Source organism: Petaurus breviceps, unplaced genomic scaffold (assembly GCF_028583685.1).
Source record: "Petaurus breviceps papuanus isolate PSGF00001 unplaced genomic scaffold, PetGlider_PUasm1.0 91133, whole genome shotgun sequence".
NCBI lineage: Eukaryota > Metazoa > Chordata > Mammalia > Diprotodontia > Petauridae > Petaurus > Petaurus breviceps.
Window position 1 is genome coordinate 86,240,774 of NW_027187419.1, and position 26,539 is coordinate 86,267,312.

General features: G+C 34.8%; 1 protein-coding gene across 2 annotated transcripts in view; it reads right to left on the bottom strand.

The window, feature by feature from the left end:
- RBMS1 (RNA binding motif single stranded interacting protein 1) overlaps positions 1 to 26,539 on the bottom strand; it is a 258,018-nt gene that overhangs the window by 177,829 nt on the left and 53,650 nt on the right. The window lies entirely within an intron of this gene.

Below are 26,539 nucleotides of genomic sequence, written 5' to 3' on the forward strand. Positions count from 1 at the left end.
CACCTATCACGGCCTCAACCACCGCCCAGAGAGGGCGCCTAGCGTGGGGAGGAGGTGGGGGTGTGGAGGGGAAGTGGGTGGAGCAGGAGAGCCCTGTGCCTCTTCCAGGCACCTCTGGCTCCAACGCCGCGCCAGCCACAGCAGGCTCTATGGCCACAGCTCCAAGGGACCCGAGTCCCTGGGCTACAGCGCAGTCTGTCCTCTTCCCCTGGGTCGGCGTTCTGGTACCTCGGAGACCAGAAAGAGCTGCTGGCGGCCCCTGCCCCGGTACAATGGTTGGGTCTGGTTCCCCACATACCGCACATTCCTAGGTGTAGCCAGCCACCCCCACCCCCTTCTCTTTTTTTTTTTCCCCTCCCTCTTTCTCCCCTCCCTAAGCACCAGTGGTGGCAGCACTGCGCCCCTACTCTAAACCCCTAGCAGATCAGATCACTAAGGCACTCTGGCAGGAAATCTAACTTAGTCCCCCTGCCCTTCTTTACCTATTCCTATTCTCTGCATTCACCACTTTCCTTCCCCAAAATGACTGACTTTGATAAACAAAATTACCAATACCACACTTACACAGCACATTGCAAATAGACATTTAATCTGTACAACCCTGCCCACCCCCTCAAAAAACAAATAGCTAAAACATTAAAGTCAAATACTCGTGTGGAAACACTTTATGTACCTCATGTTTTGTATACCAAAGGACTCGATTTAGATTTGCTAAAAGGCCTCTTCGCAAAAGGATTCACTTTAGACTTTAGACTTGCTAGAAGAGAAAAACAAAACCCCCCAAACTCTGCTCCAACTAATTCAGGATTATTTCTTTGTAATTATCTGGTCCGCCTTCACCTCCCTGGACAAACAATGTAATCCTTTCATATTATGTTTAACAGGGACAGAAACTTATGTTTTAAAGCAGGAGCTCACAGGAACTAGGCACAAATAGACATAGTTTCAAGTTTATTTTCCATATTCTGATTTGAAGTCTTAAATAGAATTTCTGATAGTATCTATCTGGTGGAGCTTATTTTCTCATAGTAAGAAAGGATATATAGCTTTATAGCTCATCTAGTTAAACTTATCTAAAACATCCTGATTGGTGGTGGTCAGTCTCTGCTTGAATACTGTCAGTGACAGAAAACTCACTTCAGTAATCCACCGTTGGACAGAGACTCGCACATAGTAGGTACTAAATAACTGCATTTTTTTGTTAATTAAAGTTCATCTTTGGATTCTTGCCCTAATACCTCACTGAATAAAAGTTACTACTATTATTAGTATTATTGCCAATAATAAAGTTTCAAGTTGTCTAAGAAATGAGGACACTGGAATCATTACTGGCAGGGAAAACAAGATGCTCTCTGTATTAATTTTCTAGCAAAACCACTACCTCTAGTTCTTGCCTCAGCAATGACAAACTGTAAACTATTCACGCCCCCCCCCCACACACACACAGCCTGCTACCTTCATTAGAAGTCATCAAATACTCTTTAAAACTGTCTTCAGTAAATTGGTGAAATTTAGCAAGTCTTTGTTCTACTTGTACAAAAAATATGTGAGGAAAAGAACACAGGTAAGTCTTTCCTGCATGAAAAAAAAAATACCAGATGCTTAGATGTTTGAATTCTGAGTAAAACTTTTAGCTTCAAAATGGATGTTCAGGAACTAGATACAACTAATATTTCATATATATTGTAATCTATTTATGTCATATCCTTTTCTAAGAGACTTCTGCGTGCCCTCACAATTATTTCTGTTCTCTCTAATACACTAAATTAACCTGCTTCTCACCATTTCTTGTTTCTGAGACCCTCAACTGCATATTGCTAAACCAAAGTATGAAAAAAAAAAACATGTTTTGTTAATGCTGTATGGGTTAAAGTCCTGTCCTCATACTCTTTACTGAGAACATCCTGCCCACAAACCCCTGGAGTTCAGACCTGTGGACTATCAGCAGAAGTGCCCTGGACAACCTCAGCTGTCATGGCCTGACTCTCAGGAAACCACAAGCTAAACCACAAAAAACCAGCTTCATGGATTGACTTCTTTGTGATACTATTTTAGGGTCACAATTCTCTTTTTGGATGTTGTGGAATCTAGTGTCATGGTCCTTGACCAGGTATTTTGTAATAATAAAAGAAAATTTTAAATGTTAGTAAAAGGTTAAAATATCTAGCAGAATTAAAAGATAATTTCAAAAGAAATAGTTCTTTTTATAATAAAAGGTAAATTTAAACTCTTAAAGATTCAGATTTACAAACCCCATCATAAAAATTGAATGGTCTGAAATGAGAAATGAGAGTGATTATGTTTTTTAAGAAACCCTATGTTTGGTAGTCAAGAACACTTTTGAATACATTGCTCAATCTGTATGCAAGTAGGGGTTACAAAGAAAGAAGAAAAAAGACCCTAAAAAAAAACCAGGACAAATACAAATATTTCGGTAAAAAATCCAATATAACAGGAAAAGCAGAAGCATAAAAATACATATCTTGAGTACGTCTCTACAATTTTTTTTGGTAAAATACACAGAAGGAGCCATGGCAAGTTGGTTACACTGTAGGCTTGGAGTCAGGAAGAGCAGAGTTCAAATCCATCCTCTTCTATTTGCTAGTTTGGAAAAATGATTTAAATTTTATGTACCTTGAACAGTTCAAAATCTTATCTATTAAGTGAAAGGCATGGTCTTTCTTGGATAATGAGAGTTTCTGTGCCTAGAGCTCTCAATGCTGAAATCACAGCTTCTTCTTTGTATGTCTATTCTCATAACAAATACTGACAGAGAACATTTAAATATGCTCTAGCAATAAATAATCAGTGTGGGCCAGAGTAGTCAGGAAATAAGCCCTTTACTTAGAAGGGGCTCTTGGTCCCATGCCTTAAAGGACAGTGATTGGAAATGGAAGGGCAGGGGTAGGATCATTCCAAGTCAAAGGAATAGCATGAGCAAAGGCCAATAGAAGTGAGGAAATAGTGGGAAACAAACACACTTATTAAATGTACACACATATACATATACATGTATCTAGTTATAACTACTTATAAGTGCTATATAAAATTCCAAACGACTGAATAATTACAGTAACAAAGTCTGGTGAGATTGAGGCATAAAGGCTTTGTGCAGATGGTAACTCTTAGTTAATGTTTTAAAGGAAAAGGGAGACAAGGTTGGAGAGACAGTGGAAGTGTATTCCAAATGGTATAGTGAAGACCTGTAGATTTAAAGGAGGGAAATTATATCATATGGGTTGGTTGGCTTTGTCAAAGAACAAGAAACTGTGCAAGTATGAAGAGAAAATTAAGTAATACAAATGAAATCACATATAAAAAACCCACCCTACTATAAAAACAATGTATTCTAGAAAATACAGTAGTAATAAGATCAATGGATCCGACAGCCTAGGTTTTAATCCTAGCTTTATTACTCACTATCTCTGAAGATTTAAAGTTTGATCCAAGGGACATTTAACAATAAAAATTATCTAAAATTGGAATGATGTCTCTTAGAAGGTGGTGGGTTCTTTTCTTTACTAGAGGAGAAACAAATGTAGAGGGGGCTTTTATTCAGGTATGGATTAGCCTTTGAGGTCTCTTCCCACTCAGAGATTCTGTGATTTTATTCTTTGGATCTCAGTTGAAATTTCTTGAACCTTGATTTTAATAAAGGAATTAGATCACAGGCCATTAAAATAGATAATCTCTGAAGTACCTTATGCCTCTATAGTCTACAATCCTAGGAATTACACAAATAATAGTCCCTAGCAGCAATACTATAATAGTCTTAAAACTAATTTCAGTAAATAGAGCAGAAGAGTTTGTGTTTTGTCCTTCTACTAGCCAAGACTAATAACTAACAATGAATTACATTACTACTTAATTGAAGGGAGATATGTTTGAGGTTCACTGTTTGGGAATTTGGAAAAAAGGAAGGAAACAAGCATTTACTAAGCTCTGACTGTGCCAGGCAGGCACTCTGCTCAGCACTTTATAAATATTATCTCATTTACTCCTCACAACAACCCTGAGATAAAGTAGGTGCTGTTACTATACCCATTTTACAAATGAGGCAATAGAAGTGACTTGTTCAAAGTAATTATCTGAGGTCTTCCTGACTCCAGGGCTAGCACTTTATTCACTGGGTCACCCAGCTTACTCAAGGATCCAGGTTTGAGGAATGTGGGTATTTGTTAAAAGAGAAGTCCCAGAAAGTCAAAGTCTCAGAGTTGGAAGGGACCACAACCCCTTCCATCTAGTCTAATCCATATATTAATAACAATACTCTCAACAGTATATATGTCAACTAGTCAAACAAACTTTTGTTTAAAGACTTCAAGTGGAAAGTAACATATTACTTCCCAAAGTGGCTACTATTGGAATCCTTCCACTTCTGAATGCTTCTAATAATTAAATTAGAGAAGACTGAGCAACAAAAGTAAAATTTAGAATTCTTTTTTTTTGGAGGGCATTTGGGGTTAAGTAACTTGCCCAAGGTTACACAGCTAGTTTTTTTGTGTGGGTGTCAAGTGTCTGAGGCCAGAACCAAACTCAGGTCCTCTTGACTCCGGGGCCAGTGCTTTACTCACTGCGCCACCTAGCCGCCCTTAGAATTCTAATTGCAATTGAATCTGTCAATAATTGCTCATTGAGTATCAATTATGTACCCAAGATTACTATGCCTGGTGTAAGGAAGATGATAAAAATAGAGGTATCAAACTGATCATTGACTCATGGAGCCAATAATCTAGTTGGGGAACAACATCAGAGCAATTAGAGAACAATTAAGTAATAAACTCTATGATATTGGCTATAAAATGCAATGGAACTTCAAAAACCACATCAGTGTGACTCCCAGGTTATTGTTTTTCCTTTGTTCTAGAAGAGAACCATGACATCAGGAAAGTGATTCCATGACTTGCAAGTGAATTGGATTTAAATGAGAAAGGGCTATTCAAAGTCACCAGCCTCAATTTTTCCTCCAGAGTCATATGAATCCAGTGGCAAGATATAGATCAGGTGACTGAAGATGGCCCTGGATGCAGTGGGAGACCTTGGCCTTTTTAAGTTTAGATCTGTCCCTGGTCTCAGTTTGACTGAGGCAATGCCATTCAGTGATTAAGGGTAGGTAAGAAATGAGGTAAAGTATGGACTTTTTTTTTAAACCTAGTTTAAAAAAAAATCAGTCTGGAAGGGAAGACCCTAATGGTTTCTGGCCAAAACAGAAACCCTTTTCAAGGATGTAGAACAAACAACAGTGTGACTCCCAGTTATTCATGGAACACTTCATGGAGGCAGCCTCAATCTGGGAGTTTGAGCAGAATATGATTTGGAGAAAGGATATAATGCTCTTTACCAAGAGGTGACAAACTAGAAGAACAAAATGAATGAGACTCCATCTCTGGGCTGTATGCCTTTTTCACAGGCACTTCTCTCATGTCTGGAATGCTCTCTCTGCTCACTTATAAAAATCCCATCTTCTGCAATAGTTTTTCCTGGTTTGCTAGTGTTGGTATGCTAGTGCCTTCCATCTGAGACTCCCTCTAATAATGTACATGGTTATTTGCATGATAGCACCCTGTTAGAATGTGAGTTCCTCAAGGGTAGATTTTTTAAACTTTTCTTTGTACCCACAGCAATTAGCACAATGCCTGGTATATAGCACTTAGTGAATGCTTGTTGACTGACATATATTCTCTGAAATAGCCAATCTGTGAATTTGTTTTGTTTAACCCCACTTATTTTTCACAGTGGAGGACTCTTTTTTACGTAGGGAGAATTTTAAGGGGGAGAAATGAGTGGGTAAGGATAATGATGAAAAAAAAAAGAAATAAAAGAGCATCAATAAAATATTAAAGAAACACACAGAAGGGAACAGAAGGAAATTCTGAAGACAGCAGAGTTAAGAATGGCAGTTTTGTTACTATCATGATAAATGAATATGCTTTTTAAAGACTGTATCTAATATAAGTTCACAGTTTCATGTGTAATCTTTTTGCTTTTCTTCATATATTAAAATATTCATATTTGTCAAGTTGATAAAGGACCAAAAAAAAGGGAAAACAACAGAGATGGAATACTATTCCAAGCCACAGGAATAGCATTTACAAGTTCATAGTATACTCAGGGGATAACGAGATTTGGCTTGAGAGAAGTCTATGACCTCAGGTTAAGAACAAGTGGACAATAAAGTTAGAGTGGTGGGTGGGGCCCAATCATGGAGAACTTTGAAAATATAATGAAGTAATCAGTTCTGGAGAATAAACTATGAGGAGGGTTTGGGAAAATAAAATAACCCCCTCTTCTGTGGGAAAACTCATCATCATTGATTTACATTTATGAAAATGAGTGCATGTATATGCTATTGTACTAAATACTACAAACAATATTCTTTATCTGCTGTCTCTGTATTCTTGAAAGCTTTCTCTCATGTCCGGAATGTACATCTTCACCTACACCTTAGAATTCTTAATTTTCTTCAAGGCTCAGCTTAAGTCCCACCTGCTATAGGAACTTTTCCTGTTCTCTCCATTTGCTAGTGTTTTCCTCCTCAAATTACCTCATATTTATACAGTAAATGGACTTCTTTTTAGCATGGAAGTAATCCTGGTTTGAGGTGTTTTTTTTTTAGAGTTATATAAATAGTACACATAGTCTAGTAGGTTCTGCTGTGATAGAAAATCTGCTAACTCTGATCCTAGGGGAAACTGAGATTGATAATGTCAGTGAAACTATCTTAAAAGTATAGAGAAAGCAATCAACACTAGCTTGGTCACCAGGCAATAAATTCTTGGCCATTAGCAGCATAAGAAATGGAGAAAAAATGTTTAAAAACCATTAATCTTGTGCAGCAAGTGAAGGAATACTAAAAAAAAAAAAGGGTGAAGAAAGTGCTAGGAATTGTGCAGTTTTCAGACCAGTTATTAACATGAGATCTCTTTCAAACAGTGCATTGACAAACTATTGGAAGAAATTAATCACATCATTATTGATATTCTATTAAAAAACTGAAGACAAAATAAAGTTGTGGATAATTAAAAATATAATTCACTATTCTCCTAGGGAAAAAAAGTCATAGATGATATTATCATTCCCCAAATGCCTACTTTTTCATCTTTATAAAATACCTATGAAAATGATTTATACATATTGAGGATATCCTTAATGAAATTATGGAAAGGGAACAGGGAAAGTTTTGCAAGTAATTCTTTAGTGATTACAACTTTAATGTAACACAACTAACTAAAAGAGGTGAAAAGAAACATTATTCTGCTATATGCATTATATTGATTACAAAAAAACAAACATGATTCTGCTATATTCATAACTGTTGATTACAAAAAAAAACCAAACAAACCCTACAAAACAGTTTGACTTGGTAGAACAAAATAGATGTTTAAAGTCTTTCCCCCAACAAGAGTTCTCTCATACATATATTAATATCATTTAAAATTCCTTGACAAAGACTTCAAGAGGGATAATGATTTTCTGGTTATTAATACCAATTGAGGTATAATATATATAGAGAGACTGATGCCCACCAAAGGTGTTCTCTATGGTCATGTTGAATTGTCTATAAAAGAGTCAAATGGAAAATGGGTTCCCAGCAGATTTTGAGGTCCCTCAGATACTCGTTTACTCATGATATTGTGCTGATTTCATTAAGGTCCAGAACATATCAGGGCAATCTCAATGAGATTCATAAGTATTCATGAGACAAGACTAACAATGTATCTAGAGGGAAAAAATAAATGGATGAATAAAGCATTTTGTTACATACAGTAAGATGTCCAATCTTTCAAATTTGGAAATTTGTACATATATTTGGAACAGGTTATGCAAATGGGTAATAAACTGGGCCTAGAATTGAGTAGGCCAAAGGCAGTAAGATGGAATGCATTTCCTAAATTGCATGGGGATTTTAAAGATTCCAAACTAATTTCCACAAAAACCCATCTTTTTAAAAAAGAAATGTTTTTCCATTTAGGTCACTTGGTTAAAATTTTTAGAACAAAATAATCTCCAGCAAAGTAAAGTAATGAATCAATGGAAACAAATGGATACAAATAGGATTTAATACATTTCCAATGAGGAAATGCAAAAAGTGGTAAGGTATTATCATGGAACTAAATGATTTGAAAGAGATGTGTGGTCCATGTGTCAGAAGCAAAGAGATGGTTAGATATGTAGCCTGAATGCTGCCCTATCCACACAATGTTAAAAAAAAACTTAGATGGGTAGAAGACAAAGGGAGCCTCTGTGGAAAAAAACTAATGAAGAACATGGTCAAAAATCACTAAAATGAGATGACATGGATGGCTGGAATGTGCCATGATAAAGAAACCACCCAAACCAATGAGATCACAGATCCATGTATGCTGTAAAATCAACCTTCCTCTCACAAATGTAAAATTCTTGAGGTCAGAAACTGTTGACTTTTTGTCTCTATATTAATTGAGCAATAAACATGTATTAATCAACTACACTATATGCCAGGCACTGTGCTAATTGCTGGGGATACAAAACATATGTATAAAAACATATGTAACAAAAACATATCCTCAAGGAATTTACAATCTAATGAAGGAGACAACATGCAAACAAATATATACAAAGTAAACTATATGTAAAATAAATAACAGAGAGAAGAAACTGGATTAAGATGGTAAAAGATGGGATTTTAGTTGGGACTTAAAGGAAGTAAGGTAAGTCAGCAGGTGGAGTTGAGGAGGGAGAGTATTCTAGTCATGGTGGTCAGCCAGAAAAAAGTCTGGTAACTTGCATATTGTTCGTGGAACAATAAAGATGTCAATGTCACTGGATTGAAGAGTATGTATTGAGGAGTAAGGTATAAGAAGAATGGAAAGGAAGAAGGGGGCTATGTTATAAAGGACTTCGAATGAACTTTTAAATTTTAAAAAATTCCTCTGTGATTTCATTTCCTGGATTTTAACTATGTAGAAGTCAGACTCTTGTAATTCTGTTAAGATAAGCAGATGGGTAATAGGACAAACAAACATCCCTTACAAAAGTATGAATGACTTCTGTGTTGGGGATCTCTTCCTAGGGGCCTGATGCCTTCTTATTGCCACTACCACATGGGGATGGAACTTTTCTCATTCTTGGAGAAGAATCACTTTTCTCTTCAGGGAAGTTGAGAAAAAGGGGGGCAGCATCATTTTCTAGAAATTGAGACCATGATTGGGGAAGATAAGGGTCTGGAGTCCTGAGATTTTAGCTGAAATGCATTTTCCCATTAAAAATAGGGGGATGGAGAGAGGACAAACATGTAGAGTTCAGATATAGTTTATGGGTTACTTAGACTTCTGTATGCCAACTAAATATCTAAACATCATTGATAAATTTGTTTATATATATATATATATACATATATATATATGTGTGTGTGTGTGTGTTGCAAATTTAAAGTGCTTGACTTAAAAACTAATTAGCTTAGTATAACTTATTTCTAAGTGACTCCTTTTATATACAGAAGAGCTAGTAAAACTTAAAGTTCATTTCACATCTTTAGCATGAATAGTATTCTATAAATTAAATTTATTTTCTTCAGCTGTTCTTCAATTAAAGGACTCCTTCCTCCCCACAGTCCTTAATCTTATTTTACTAAAAGTCTGGTAAGTGTAAAACATTATACAAATTCTGAAAAAAGGAAGCATTAGAAATTAGACTGCAAGTTCATTTAAAATTGACTTCCACTGAAATCAGTTGTCATGTCATTTTGTCGTAGACATGTGGTAAACTTAAAAGTAATGAAATTAATAATTTATTTTGTTGTCACTTGTAAGGTAATTGCTTATAAATGGAATAAGCAAGGGTGGGCTACTATTAAAAGTAGAAAAAGGCAACTATTGGGGTAACTCAAGCAAAAATTGGTTCCATATTTCAGAGACTCATAGTAGTGGGATTCTTTCCCCCTAAATTACCTGGAAGGGTACCTTAGTCTTCCAATTTATTTGGCTATGGAAATCTAGCTCTTGAGCTGTTAATCTCCATAACCATGTCCTACAAACAAGCCTATGGAAGAGCATACATTTTCAGAATGTTTAAAGATTAATGTCAAATATCTGAAAATATGAATTATGAAAATTCCACATTAAGAAAGGAAGAACTGAATAGGTAACTTTAAAATTAATACTCATCCAAAAAGATGAAAACAAGACAACCATCTACAATACATGACATAAAGGGAGAGAAAGCAAAGTGAGGAGCTCATTTGAGGACACTATTAAACAGCCTTATCATTGCACAGACCCATTAACAGATTTGGCTAGAAGCACTGGACAAAGAACATAGCTAGTTATAGCCATCTCTAATGATACAACCAGGGAGAAGACAGGAGCTGTGTTTTAGAAAGGAATATGAGAAGTTAAGCAAATAAAAAGTGTAAGTGATTGAAAAAGGAACAAAGTGTCTTGCTATGTTCTCTACCTCAAGGAAGAAGAAACATATCTTTATGAAACATGGAATCTTAATGAAAACTAAGTTTACAAGTATTTAAAGCTAAGAAGAAAGAAAAAAACTCCAATAAATTGGTTTTACCTTTTTCACTCCAAAAGATTTAACAACATAAAATGGGTACTATTTGGCCTGAATTTAGAAGAGGATGCGGCATGAATTAATAGTATCTCTGAAATGTATGATGAAGATGCTAAATAACTGTCATCCACTGAGAAATTAAAATAAAGAGAAATCAAAATTGGGATTAATTTGAATTTTACCTTAGTTAGATAAATGGTAAAAACTTTCCAAAGCATAATCAAGATCTTGTGGAATTTCTGTTCCTAGAGGTTTTTAAGAATTGTACAATATTGGGGCGGCCAGGTAGCACAGCGAGTAAGAGCACCGGCTCCAGTGTCGGGATGACCTGGATCAAATCTGGGCTCAGATACTCAGCACCACACCCAGAAATAATAACTGGCTGTGTAACCTTGAGCAAGTTACTTAACCCCAATTGCTTTAAAAAAAGAAAAAAAAGAATTGTACAATACACCTAACATGTGGTAAATTGGTCACAAATTACAAATTGGTAAATTGGAATTGATGCTCCCCAAGGAGGGAAGGGAGGGAGAAACAGGAAGTTCTGATGTTGTCATGACAACATGATGTCATCATGACATCAGCAATTCCTGATTCTAAATCTTAAGCTAAGGACCTCTGATTCTTCCAGGGTCTCCCCCTTCCCCCCCCCAAGTCTGTCACCAACTTGACCTTCTTAGTGTACTCACACTCTGTAAACTAATACTGAATCATGTGGTGAATATGATGGTCTAACCACCATTAAATTAGGAAACATCAAAACCTATGTATAATAATAAAAAAAATTACTCACATTTGTATGGTGCTTTGACATTTGCAAAGTATTCATAGCAACCCTGTGCATTCAGGGAAATCTGTCTAGAAGAAGTATGGTACTGATAATTTTGGGAGTCATTTTCCAGTTTCAGATTTTTAATGACTTAAAGATCTTAAAATTAAATTCAATGATAATTCAAAATTTTCCAGCCATGGTATAGCAGCACATAGAGTTCTTATGGAGACTGTCTTGGGATACTGTAAGGCCTCTAACAGGACATAAGTACTCATATACAGTATGAAGAACTTTGGGTTTTGTCTCCCTATTTTCAATAAGTGGAAAATATTTGACATTTGCATGAGAAAAATATTTTTAAAAAATAAAAAGTATTGACACATTGTTTTTACATCACATTTATGGATAGAACACTCCCATATCATGCTCTGGAACCCAATCCCCCACTTGTAACCAAGAAGAACATAAGGAAAACAAAAGATAGTGACCACATATGATAATGTATACATCATCTCCCCTCCCCCACTGAAAAAGAACAAGCTATTAATTAAACCTCTAATCCATACATAAGTCTCAAGGAAAGTGGGCTTTCTGGAGAAGCAAAGACTTAGGCAAACTGCATGACAATGAACAGCTCCAGAGTAAGCTTCTTTAGGCGGGCACTAACTTTAGTCTTAAGGGTTTTTAACAGGATTCTTTTTGTGCAGGAGGTAGGTGCTTAATAAAGTTTAGTGAACTGAATTGAATGGCACTGAATTTAACCTCAATTAAGCTTAAAGGGAGAGCACCCAACAGTGAAAAGAACAGTAAGCACTGAATAAGCTCCCAATTCCAGGCCTGACACTAGTTGTGGGGTCCTGGGCAAGTCACTTACTATCTGAGCCTTATTTTCTCATCTTGAAAAGGGACATTGTTAATTATACCCTCTACCTCACCATATTTTTATGAAGAAAATACTTTATAAACTTTAAAATGCTATATAAATATAAGTGATTATTTAATAGTTCTATTGCCTGGATGAGAGGGGATCATAAGTTGGCTACAACTAAATGTCCTTTGTTGGTTTTCAGCGCTTCTGTCAAGGAGGTTGGACTATATAATACAAATATTTTTAATAATAGCTATTTTAGTCAATATAAATTTTTCCCTCATTGAACATTTTCTTTTAGACTGAATTAGATTAAATAATTTTCTTCTATCTGTGTGTAATCATAAAATACCTCCTGTTATTAGTGATGCTATGGTATATGTATGTGGATATATGTATCTATCCATTCAGCAAGTGCATTAGATATCTGCTATGCACAACACACTACCAAGTGCCCAGAAAGACTAAGACAAATAACATGCAGCTATGCATATATTCTATATGTATCAATATGGAAACATTCTACATCTACAAACATGTATAAAATATTTCCACATCTCTATGCAGGCCATATAAAAACATTACTCATACAAGGTGATTTGTCAATTTTGATGATCTGTAATAGGATAGATGCCTATGGAAAGCTACATAAATTTCTATTTTATTATATATTATGCATTAAATAATATGTATACATATTGCATATAACATATAGGTTATACATTTTATTATAAATTTGCAATATGTTTTTTATAATGTATTTAGATAAATATGTCCTTGAGGGAAGAGACCATCTTGGCAAAGCTACATGTGACTGTATCTCTGCTCAAATTCATATTTAAATAGATTATGTATAGATTATCTATACATATCACATAATCACTTATATATATATAAATATATAAAAATTAGTTTAGATGTTTGAGGGAAGTGACTGTCTTATGTAACTTTGCATAGGCAATCTTTTTCAGGAAGACATCTAAACAGATTATAAACATAGTATATGTGTTCTTATGTATCATATGCAATATCTGAGATAAATATCTGAGGGAGGAGACTGTCAGCTCTGCATATGCATCTTCCTAACAGAGATCACTGAAAATTGACCAACCATCTGGTACAAGTAGCATTTTTAAATGAATAAATGTACCCACATAGTAGTATACATATACAGCATATATATTCATACATAGATACATTCATTTAAAAAACATTATTTAAGTGTCTACTAGTATGTACATGGTACAGTGCTCAGGAATGGGAAAGATAACATTTAAAGAAGGTATCATCCCAACTTTCATAGGATATAAACATATATATATATTTATATTTTAAATTCTTAGTTTAGGCTTTTGAAATATACATAGTCTTTCCTGAGAACACAAAACAGATTTGCTACAAGCAAATGGCTCACATAGCAGTACTTCTCAAAGCAAGTCTGACAATTGGTCTCACTTTCCATAGACCATAGCCTCTTTGAGTTTCAACAAGTAGTTTTACTCCAATTTCATATGGGCATCTGTCAGAAACAGATCTGAAGCTACTCAGTTGTCTCCCAATCTATTTGCTATCCTCTATTCCCATTCCTTAACCAATATTTTCAACTTATTCCTAAATCATAAAAAAATGCATTGGCATAATGAAAAAATTCAAAATAGGTTCTGGGGCTCTTGAGAGGGAGAAAATGAAATAAAATATGGAAATACATAAGAGAACTCTTTCCCACTCCTCTTATCAATGCCATGTTAAGGTTTGTTCATTTCAAACTTAATTTCAGAAAATTATGCTTGGCACCGAACACTGTTATTTGTTAGAAAAATTTTAGGCTTCCACAAAAATGACTACAGTAGTCAGAGCCACTCCAGCTTCCTTTTACAGAGAGTCCTGTTGATTCATGTCAAATGCAACCTCCAACTAGGCTCAGATTTCTTTGAGAAGACAGACAAACCTACTGTCTTTCTACATAGAGCCTGAATAAGTCCTACTAAAGATCAGAACTGATGAACAAATTTTCATATGGGTCATGTAAGTGGGAAAGAGGGAGTCTTATATCTGAAGTTTTTACTCCGGTTCTTGAAACTGCTCTGAAATTACATAATGAATACAGGCTATTAAGCTATAAGATGATGACCCAATTTTAGATTAAGAAGGAAATTATTCATATTAGTGATGCTGAATAAGAATAAATGGTAATATCATTAAAATTGAAAGGTGATTTATGAGTTCTTAATGGAATTGTTGTTTACTCAAAGATTGAATATCTAGTTTAAATTTGCTCCTTTCCCCTAAAAAGATGCCTTTTAGGTCATTTTACTACAGAGTGTAGGCCGGCCAACATTTAAAGATTGTGAATTTCAAACTGGATAATTTGACTCCTGATCAAATATTAGTTTGGAAAGAAGGCTAAATTAAAATTGGGGGATTTCCTACAAATTACAATTCATCCTTACTTTTATACCTTGCTACTACAGATGACTAAGAATTGACTTAGAAATAATTTTGTGTGTCTTACTATCATATATGCTAACAATAAAATTTCAAATTAAACAAAAGTCCTACTCAAGGTGAAATCAGTAACTAGTTGTGTAAAATGGAATTTTTCTTGATTTTTATTTATGGGCACATATTTAAAAATTTATTGAAGAACAATGATAACTGAAAAAATTCTGACTATACAAATAATAATTTCTGAGGAACTAAATTCTGGTTTCTTTAATTCAGGATCTCTCAAGTGAATCAAAAATTTAGATTCACTAATCATATTTTTCAATGTTCTCCAAACTATGGGAGGTTTGAGCTCTGTATTTCAAGGACCTATTTAAGAAAACTTCAATGTTCATGCAACCTATTATCAACATCATTATTGGGAAAGAACTGATAAACAGAAGTATGTATAGAATGGTGTTACACATTTATACATATTTGTGTCTAATGGTAGCCATCTTTAGGACTGAGGGGATGGGGAAGAAAAAAAAGGAAAGTTACATGATAGTCTTATTATATATTTAAATAGAATAGCAAGTTATATATAATAGATTTGCAGTTTCATGCACAATCATCTTTTTTTCCCTATTCATTTGTTATGGAAATGCTTGTTTTTATTTCTTAAGGTCAGGATAAAACAAATTAAATTTAAAAAAAAAAAACAAAGAAAAGAACCCCAATTTAGGAGATAGAGATCTGGCCTTGAAATTGGGAAGACCTGGGTCCAAGTTCCACTTCTGATATACAGTGGTAGTGTGATCCTAGTCAAGTTAGTTGCTCTCTCTCAGTGCTCTGGGAAACTCTAAAGTATATAAACTGCAGAGAACATACTGACCTGCATTAATTAAATGGGGTTTCCTCTTCTGGGAGTTGTGTAAGTCAAAGAAATCACAGGTCTAATCCCTATCTCCTCCCTTAATACAAATTCACAATTTAAGATTTTTGATGACTAGCAAATTCCCAACATGGGCTTTTAGCCTATTATAAAAAATAATATGCACTCTATTTTCCAATTAACATCTAAAATGTTTAAATTTACATCAGAGTACTTGGTACTCTGGCATGTATGGACTTGATTCTCAGCTGGGATCCTAACACCAAAGCAATTTGTACTTTCTGGGGAAATAAAAAGGAAAAACACCAGAGTTCATAAAATTTCATCCAGGAGATCAGATTATTAATTATAGAAAAGGTAGGCAAGGCCTATTAGTAACTTTTAATATCCCTTAACACCCAGTACAATGCCTTGTACATAGGGAGTCCCAAATACTTTAATACTGAATAAATAGTTTTAAATGAATTGCCATCTCCTTCCATCTCCTCCAAAGAATTAGAGGCTTCAGTTTATAGCACAGTTAGTTCAATACTGATAATTAATCTACTAGGATCTATAATATTGGTGTTAATCCAAATGAACAAACTGGTGATATTTAAGTAATTTTAATAGTGAAGCATCCAAATGTAAGTTCTTTGAGGGTAAAGAACAGTCTCATTTTTGCATCTATATCCTGGTGCCTCTGTGGCACACAGCAAATACTTAATAAGTACTAGTTGAATTGAACTGAAAGCATGAAAAATTCACTTCTAAATGAGCAATATCTACCTGCTTCTATGTGACTCCATCCCTCTTTTTCCTATCTCTATTCACTCATCTCTTCATAATGGGACAGACTAAGTGAATGAAGGAAGGATAAAGCATTTATTAAATATCATTGTAACCTCTTCCTTTCTGACCACTAATTAGTTTCCATTAATCCCAAATTATTTCTGCAACATGGTCCCCAAAGCATTTTCAAACCCTCCACTTTGATCATGCTATTTTCTTTCTCATGGACCTAATGCAATGACTTAATGCCATTTACATCAAATATCAACTCCTAAGCATTACTTTCCAAGCTCTTCATTGTCTCCCCTTCCACTTAGTGCAACGATATGCATCCTTCAAGAATTCCACAAATACTTGCTGATTGAAATTAAGGTGGGGATGCATTAGAAAGAAAATTGGGTCTACCTCTAGAGTTGCTGGACCTTACTACTTTTATGATCATATACAAGTTATTTATGCTCTCTGGGTTAAGTTTCTTCATCTGTAAAATGAAAGGTATTAATTGATTTCTAAACCCTGTCCATCTCCATGTGATTCTATAGTAATAACAAAAATGAGATTTCAGGGACCCCCCCAATTTTTTTTTTTACTAAAGAGTATTTTATTTGAGTGTTTTGGCATGCATTTGTGTGTGTGTATGTGTTTGTGTTTATGTGTGTGTATGTGCATTCCTCAAAGTCACTTCAGAAAACCTTGTCTTCTTTTTATTTATTTTACATGTAAATCATGAGAGCAATTATGGATAACATAGTATAAAAGACATGTTTCTTCTCGGCAGACTTTAGAATCTGAGATATTTGTCCACAAATAAAGAAATGAAGTCCTTTCAAGTGTAGTTTGTAGATGCTATTCAATTATCCAAGAAATTGTCTGGCATAGTAGATAAAGGGCTGGCCCTAGAGTCAGAAGTACTGGTATTTAAGCCCTGTCTTCTGACACATACTAGCTGTGTGAACATGGGCAAATCAATTTAAATTCTCAGTGTCTGAGGAAACTCTTAAATACAAGTTACAGTCCAGTTACCTATCTGTACCAGGGAGGAAATATCTATACTGACAATTCCTTACATGTGTACAATCACAGGTGAGCATCAAAATTTCAATTATCCTTACCAGTAGTTTGAAAAAAAATCAACGAGTATCAAGTTTTATATTACAACTGGGAGGAAGCAGAGGTAGAGGAAGGAAATAAAATTCAGAGACAATTCCAAGAGTTTTTTCAACTTCCTCCAGAGTCATATGTCAGCTTTAAGGATCTGTGTTTTCACCAGTATGGTTATTCCCTCCACTAAACAGCCTGAAATGATTCTATGCTTTAGTCAATTATCTTTGTAAGTTGTTGTTAAAAATATTCATCACTTGGTTGTCAACACTCTGGAGATGAGTCTCACCAAACTTATGAGGGCTTGTGCTCAGACAACAGGAACATAAGCCATGTAGGGCCCACACTAGATCATTTCCAGCTTAACAGGAACTGACAGAACTTCCATTCCAGTGTCATAGTCTTTAAGACCCCAGGTTCACCTATATTCCATGATAAGACATTAGAATCATATGGTGTAGAATATTAAACCTCAAAGGATTCTTGGAGATCATGTAGTGATAGCTCCAATTTTGCTAATAAACAACCTAAGTCTCTGAGATAGGAAGTAATATGCTATTTCGAGTGAACAGGAAAAAAAAAATCTCTTTGAGCTTAACCTTACTGATGTTATCAATTCTCTCATTAAAGTATTATGATAAATACAAAAAAGGTCACACTTTATAACATTCCTGAGTTACTCTTCTGTATGAAAGAAACTGTTCGTCGATAGAAGCATTGATAGGGCATTTAGCAGCTTTATTTTTATTTTATTAAATACTCTGCTGCATGGCTGCATATGATGGGACACAGCCTCCAAAGAACTGGGAATGTGAATTACACAGAGTGCAGAGGAAAGGAGGATGGCAGGTTGGATCAGACTGCAGCATATTACGAATAAGGAACTTTTGAAAAGAACCAATGCAAAGGAGGCCATCAAAGAATGTTTGATATGAAACAAAATGATAAAACTGAAAAGAATAAAAGTTACCAAGTCTAATTCCTATTATTTTATAGTTGAGATGAAAAAAAAAACCTGCAGCCTAGAGTAACCAAATGATTGTCAAAAAACTCACATGGCTACTTAATAATAGGCCTGGGATTGGGGCAGCTAGGTGGTGCAGTGATTAGAGCACTGGCCCTAGAGTCAGAAGGACCTGAGTTCAAATGTGACCTGAGACACTTAACACAAATATTAGCTGTGTGACCTTGGGCAAGTCACTTAACCCCAATTGCTCTCCAAAGCAAAAAATAAATAAATAAATAATAGGCCTTGATGAACACCCAGGTTTCCTGAGTTCAGATCCAGGCTCCTTTTCCTACATTGTAGGAAAATGAATTCATCCTTTAAGATAAGCCTTCTTAAGCTTTTTTTTTTTCTTTTACTGCATGGAGGCTTTTGTCAATATGGTAAATCCTATGGATCCCTCCTCAGAATAATGTTTTTAAATACATAGAATTATAAAAGATTACAATATACAATCATATTGAAATAGATATCCTTTTATAAAAGCTAAGTTCATGGGCTCCCGGTTAAGAACATCAGTCGTGAGGAGATAATCAAAGGTGACTCGGTAGTGATGATATCTAGGCAATGAGTGGAGGGAGATGGGCAACATTGTTCATGAATGAATGCAATGTACTGTCCATGATATGTATATCATTTCAAATTGATGTAACTTGATAATTGTTCCGTTATTATGAAAAAAGCACTCATCAAATGCAAATAATTGCTTGCTAAGTTGTGGTCATCTACATTTTAACCTTTTACAAAAAATGATGTTTTTGTTGTACCAAGGTTAACTATTTGAAAGAAAACATTCCCAGAATTGCATAATTCACAGATGCTAGGTGGCACAGTGGACAGAGTGCGAGGCCTGAAATGATGAAGACTAAAGTTCATGAATTCAAATCTGGCCAGAGACACTTATTAGCTATGGGACCCTGGGCACTTGCCTCAGTTTCTTCATCTGTAAAATGAGCTAGAGAAGGAAATGACAAACCACTCTAATACCCTTGCCAAAAAAAAAAAAAAAACCCAAATGGGGTCATAAAGAATAGGGAATGACTTGGGGCAGCCAGGTGGCTCAGCGAATAAGAGCACTGGCTCAGTGTCGGGATGACCTGGATCAAATCCGGGCTCAGATACTCAGCACCACACCAGAAATAACTGGCCGTGTAACCTTGAGCAAATTACTTAACCCCGATTGCTTAAAAAAAAAAAAAGAATAGGGAATGACTAAACAGCAATTGATTGAAAAATTTTCCCAGGATTTTTGCTCTTTGATTAATTTATAACAACTTTATCAAAACTTTTGGAATGTTTAAATAGGAAATGAAAATTGGTTCTGTGTGATCCTAAATAGCACAACTTTGCCACTCTGACTGAGCTAATATATTTAATTCCTTATTTGTAAGATTTATGGATCATATAAATGAATTTCCCAGCATTTAAATCTACAAACACAATGATTTTAACTAACAATAACAATAGAAAACAGTATGACTACTAATAAGAATTCTTAATTTTGAGAAAATGTAACTGCACAGAAAGAGAATTTATAGAAAAAATTGTGAAACCAGAAAGATGCTTTTTCATATATAAAAAGCTTTTCCCCCTCAGATGGGAAAGGGTTAGGATAAAGAGAAAAAGTTTTCTACAGTATTGTCCCTTTCTCTGACACCATATTAATTTCATATGATTTCTTTCCTGAAGATAGGCCAGAACCTTAGGTGGCAATAAATAATTAGTCTTTGCCAGCCTTTCCTGGAGTAAGGGATTTACCCATCCACATCTTAACTATCCCTGAAAAAGAGTGAGATCAGGTGTTCCAGCTCACAAAAGTTGTTTGTATTATCTCACATTGCATGAGGGCTCATCACATCTCCCTTGGTGGTCTGTCCTGCCAGTAATGCAATGTGGTATGACCCACCCCTCAAACAAAACAACATAAATGCTTTGATTTTTTTTCAAACTATTGACTGGAATGAGGTCTAAAATGCCGGATGTGTGCTAAATACACAGTTGTCTGTTTCCATGTCGATGTGCTGTGATATAAAACTATATTGGTTGCTGGAACTGAAGAAGTAAGCCATAATTTATTTTAAATATCTGATGTATTAATCACTTTCCTAATACAAATTAGCAACCAGAAATTGAACTTAGCAGAAATCAAGTTGTGTGTAATTCACTGAAAAATTGCACACAATAGGTACTTAATGAATATTTGTTGGGTTAATATGGATTGAAACTTTTCACTTCAAATAAGAGAAATTTATCATTTTATGAAAAGGGATGGCTTGTTGGAAAATATTTTCAAAAATAAAGGTATTATTTGATTAGTTCAGGTAAGAAATGAAGATAAAATTGACAACCTTAGAAGGTTAACTTTACTAACATCCTCCCTTCCTTCTTTCCTTTCTTCCTTTCCCCCCCCCGCCTTTCCTTCTTCTCTCCTTCCCTTTTTCTTTCTTTCTCATTTTCTTTCTCTTCCCCTATCTGTCTGTCTTTGTCTCTTCTTCTTAAGCCATAGGATTTGGGATTTGTCTGGTCCTTAATTGAATCATGCATAAAAAACACATCTCCTATTTGCAAAATAAAATAAAGAGGAAAACTAAGCAAGGAAACTAAGTTATTTTAGCAAAGTATCTTAGCAAAAATGTAACGTGTTTTCTAATTAAACAAGAGCAAAATGAAGGGGTATTTTTTGAGGAAGAGGGAAACACCGACTATTCCTGGTCCCACTTCAAAGGAATTACTAAGGACAAAAATGTTTGATGGTCATCTATTTTCATAATTGATTAAGGTGTTAAAGTTCTTTAATATGTTTATTTAAAATGCACATTGCTTCCTGTATATATAACACTGAACTTGACTATTAAAAAGAGAGATTACTCTATTTCCTAAGAGTTTTCAATAGACTTTCTCAAATCTTGATAATCTTTCAACCATGTAATGGTAAGGGAAATTTGAAGATCCTCCCTGCTTTTGAAGATCTTCCCTGCCCGCTAATGGGATGAATATAGTCACTGGAGTCTGTGGTGGGAGGAGTTTATTGAAGGGTGCAGCAGAACCCACAGGAAGCTGGAAGTCAGAGTTGCTAGAGTGAGGGAGGAGAGAGGATGGCAGGCAAGGAGACAGGCTTGTGAGTAAAAGTTTGTGGGAAGGCTAAAGGATGGTATGACTCTCTGTTACACTGTGATGTATTAACTTCTATGTTGCTATGATGGATTTGGTTTCCTGGTGTCGGGATTCAGTTTTCTGATGTCAGAATAAATGTTTTGCTTCTGTCTTATAGATGAAGAGTCTGTTATATTTTGCAATTGCTCACTATGCTGACATGTTAGGTTTCACCATTGGCACTGTGAATATTGTGTTGGTGCTACAGGCCATTATACCTCTTCTTAGGATCTCTTCCAAGGAGACTCTTATGCTCTGTCCAACTATTTGGGTATATAACAACCCATTTGTTATTCATCTGATAAATGAGATTAAACTAGATGAGCTAAGGTTCCTTCCAATGCTGAATCAATGATGTGACACATAATCCTGTTAATGAATAAGTAACTGTTAAGAATCTGGACTTAGTGCTTGATAATGGCAATTCATTTCAAAATGAAATTTATTTATGTTGTACAATCCTTCAGGTTTATTTTTGGAAGATCCCTAAATTGCTTCCATTTATTTTTTTATTTTTATTTTTATTCAGAGTCTTATGTTAACATTGGGGGGTCCACCACACACATCTAATCCATCCCTCTCATCTTACAGATAAAGAAACTGAAGTCCAAGGAGGCTTAGTGACTTATCCAAGGTAATATATGCCAGTGGCAGATTTCAAACCCAGGTCCTCTGACTCTAGAATCAGTATATGTCCCATTCTGTCACATTGCCTTATCTAATCTAGAGAAATAGCTGCCTATCACAGGGGACTCCTGAACTCAAGGAATTTACATTTAAATGGGGGGGGGACAAAAAGTACAGTAGTTTAAAGATGAACCTATATATTTCTATAAAAACTTGTGATAGATCCCTAAAGCTACATACAAAAGTTGGTTTCATTATTTTATAGTGTGTGGTATGTCCATGTATAGCACCACTTTTAAAACTGATTTTGAAACGATATTAGGCAATAACAATCACAATGAAGTCTAACCACAGGAATCCTCTTATTCTAAGACCTAACCAAAGTGCAGTTATTTATTACATTTCTTCCCTACTACATAGAGTAAATATAAAAAGACAAAGCACATATTTAGGTCATGTGTTCCTTTATGTCTAAAATTTTGGTATGCTTAGAATATTAGATTATATGCTTTTTATACAAAGAACATTAGACTAAATTGCTGTAAAGGCAAAAATTCTACAAAATGAATGTGGTCTTTTCTAGAGAACTAGCAAACTGAAACTATGTTGTTTAAATTTATAGTTCAAAAAGCTTTTTGGAGGAAAAGAAATCCCATATCAAAGGGATAAAGGCTTATATATGGAAATGAAAGTTGAACAGTGTGACAAAATATAGTTCCAGCATATTAATTAACTTCAGCACATTTTCAAGTCTTCTCCCACCACACCCCTCTAACTAGTGTAGGTGGAGAGAAACATGTGCAATTAAAAAAAAAACCCATAGATCTTTGCACATGAATGTGGGTTAACATTTTGGGGTAGAGTATATTGTTACTGCATATTTAGTCAGCTTCTTTTTCAAATAACTGAATCTTGATGTGAAATAGTTATTCGAAGAGAAAGAAATCTGAGTATCAATGCAGGTCTAAAAATGACATGATTATTTACCTGATAAGAAAACTAGTAGCATTCAATAAGAGTATTAAGAAGGTTCAGGAATGGGGAAATAGGAGACAAATATGGTAAGTTGAGTTTTCTGGGTACTCAGGATTATACAATATAGGTCCCTTGCTTTTCCAAAGAAACAGTCACTAGCCATTCTCCCTTGCAAGAGCTTGTAATACACAAACTAAATTAAATGAAAATTACTTCTCTTTGGTGTCATTTTGTTCATTACTTCGACACTATTTTAAAAAATGGAATTTTAATGGCATCTCCTTCCTGCCACTGATCACAAGTTGTCTTCCATGCCTGGAATGCACTCCCTCCTCCTTTCCACCCTTGGAATTTCTAGGTTTTCAAAGTTCAGTTCCAGTGCCAGCTCCCATCTTAAGCATTTCCTGATGCTCCCAACTGCTAGTGCCTGCCTCTCCTCCACCTTAAAATGACCTTATATTTACTTTGTATATATGTTGTATTTACTTATACATGTATACTATATAGAATTTCCTCCAATAGAATATAAGTTCTTTGAGGGCAAGGACTATTCTGTTTTTGTCTTCTTACCTCCAGCCCCTAGAACAGAGCCAGGCATATAATTAGTGCTTAACATATACATGTTGAATAGCTGATTAGTGTGTATACATAGTTTCCACTGAAATAGCGTTTCATATCTATCTCATTTCTGTTAAGGCATAAAATTAAAACTTAATATATATATAGCAACAACCAAAAATAACTTCAATTTAACACTTATGTAATATATTATTCTTAAAATGTACAATGTCATTTAATCCAAGCTTTGGAGATAAAAATATTTTCATCAAAATAATTCTTATTTATGATAAAGGAATAATTAAACTTATTCACATATGTCAAGCATATCATATGTAAAGAAGGGTATGGAAGGTTTTGAAAATTTACTTTCAAAACAAAAACAATAAAGTAAAAGCTCTCCTTTCTGAGATTCTAACCCAGTGAGTTTTTCAGGTGATGGAAATAAGAATTGTGTTAAGTTTTAGGCATGAGTACTTCCTTCCAGGATTTGTGCTGCCACTGCTCCTGTGACTTTTAAACAACCTAGGGTCACAGTGTCCTCTCTTTAATTAGTATCTCACTGCTGGAGGGAGGGGAGCATGTCAAGAGGAAAAGAATGCAAGAAGACACTGTAAACAAAGGTCTTCAAGGCAACTTAATGATTTGGACAAAGAATGGAAAAAATGTCTAGTTCTTTGTTATAGAGGTAAAGTAGGAGATAGGTTTGAGTGGTAGAGGCCAAGTTGTATTTTTTTTTAACCTAAGCTTTATGCAAATGTTAAGTATTTATTTCTGTTTCAACTTGACATCTTGTGTTTGGTCATGAGATAAAGTTATTTTTCCTTATATAAACCATTTGACTTTTATTAATGATTCAATGGATTTTATTTAAATTTTTCATCCTAGTTAGGGTCCTACTGTGTGAATTTAAAGGGTGGTTATATCTCTATAGCATCTTCTTTCTTTAGAATTTACATAACTGATTTTAAATAGGATAGGGTTTAAAGTAAATAATTGGAAGATATAAAACTTTCTGTAGACTCTGTCTCTCTCCACACACACACACACACACACACACACACACACACACACTCTTATACATACATACATGCCTACATAAAATTAATCATTTACTTAGTTATTTTCACGAAGCCAAGAAGGAAACATTTCAAGGAAATTGCATTTTCAACAGGTTTGCTAATTATTGTATTTTGAATTTGGCTTTCTTAAAATGAGTGTTGTTTGAAAATGAAAAAAATACTCTCCAATCAAAAAGTTAAAAATGCTTCAAACATAAAACCCCCAGTGAGACTTTGAAAACACCAAAGAATAAAAATCTTGAAAATGAGATGTGTGTGAATGAGCAATTCCTTTAAAAAATGTTAAATCTTCTGTAAAAAAAAAAAACACTGAGGCTGATTAAAGGTTTCTATTGTCAACTATTTACAAGAAATTACCTCAGTAGGGTGCCTGTGTCCAGTTTCATAATCACATAGTACACTGACTCTACAGTATTATGTTCCAAACATGTTTGCATATTAAGTTGAATTTTACTCTTTTCAGGAAGTAACTTTACTCAAGATTGAATGCAGCTGTTAGCATAGACCACTGTTCCAAAAACACTTCTATGGGAACTGGAAGAAAAAAAATATTTCAAGTGTTGTGAATTTACTTTAATTATTCTGAATATGTAAGTCTAAAACGGTATCAAGGGATGGGGTGGTGTTTGCAGGGGGCAGGAATCTTTGATCGCTCTGTATATATTAAATTGGATATTCAGAAACTTTCATAATAGGAAACATCTACTATGGTTAGTTGTTGTCCATAAGGTTTTTTTTTTGCATACTTTTGAATCTTATAAGTTTTAATAACCAAATGTCACCGTTCTGTTTGCAATCAGTTTTCAAGTTAGGAATCTGAAAGCCTTCTAAAAGATATGCCACCTCACCCTTTGTTTCAAAAATTGGCATCATACATGCACTCAAGAGTTTTTGTTTCACTCCCTAAATACATCTTGGTTTTCTCTCTTAATATTCACAGAAATGAACTCTGGCACATAAAGTGGGGCCTCTACAGAGGAAATGCTGCCAGCTAAAAACACCGGATGTAATCGAGACCACAAGAGACACATACTCAGTTATAAATGTTGAAACTGTTCTGGAGGTATTGGAAAGAAACAAAGTCTTATTTTTCACTGGATGGTTTAATTGTTTCAATGAAATTCTCCTACTCAGTATTTTGCTACAAAACAATAACAATATGTCTGGGAATTACACTTGCAGCTATATGTTCCACTTAGAGGAAGAAAAAAATCCATGTAATGTTCTCCTTGCCCTATAATTCCTTAGTCATTTTCATTATTTTTGGGGGGAGGAGGGAGGAGAAGAAGTGGAAGAGAGAAGGGGTAATAAATTACCAGAATGCTTCTAACAAATGCCCCAAAATAAATATTCTGGGTCAGTTTCAATAATTATTTGACAAAATAGCATTTGGAAACAACATCGTATAGGATTTGATTTCCCCTCCTCATTTATAACAAAATGAATTCTATTTTAAGTGGATATATAATCGTAAGTAAAGGAACATTATTAGTGATTCTCTTCCTGAAAAAAAGACTTTACTTGTAAGGCCTGTAATTTCCTGCTTTTCATTCCTACTACTTTGTCATTCTGCTTTCTTTTATAGAGAGATGGTGGTGGCTATGATGACCTATGGTATTAACACAGAAGAATATAATACAAATCTCTACCGAGCTATGAAAATCCAAGTTCAGATAGATTTTAAATGAGCAAAAAATGCAAAGCTGATAGGCTTGTTTTGTTTTGTTTTGTTTTGTTTTGAGTTTGGTTAACAGTGCTCCTCAAA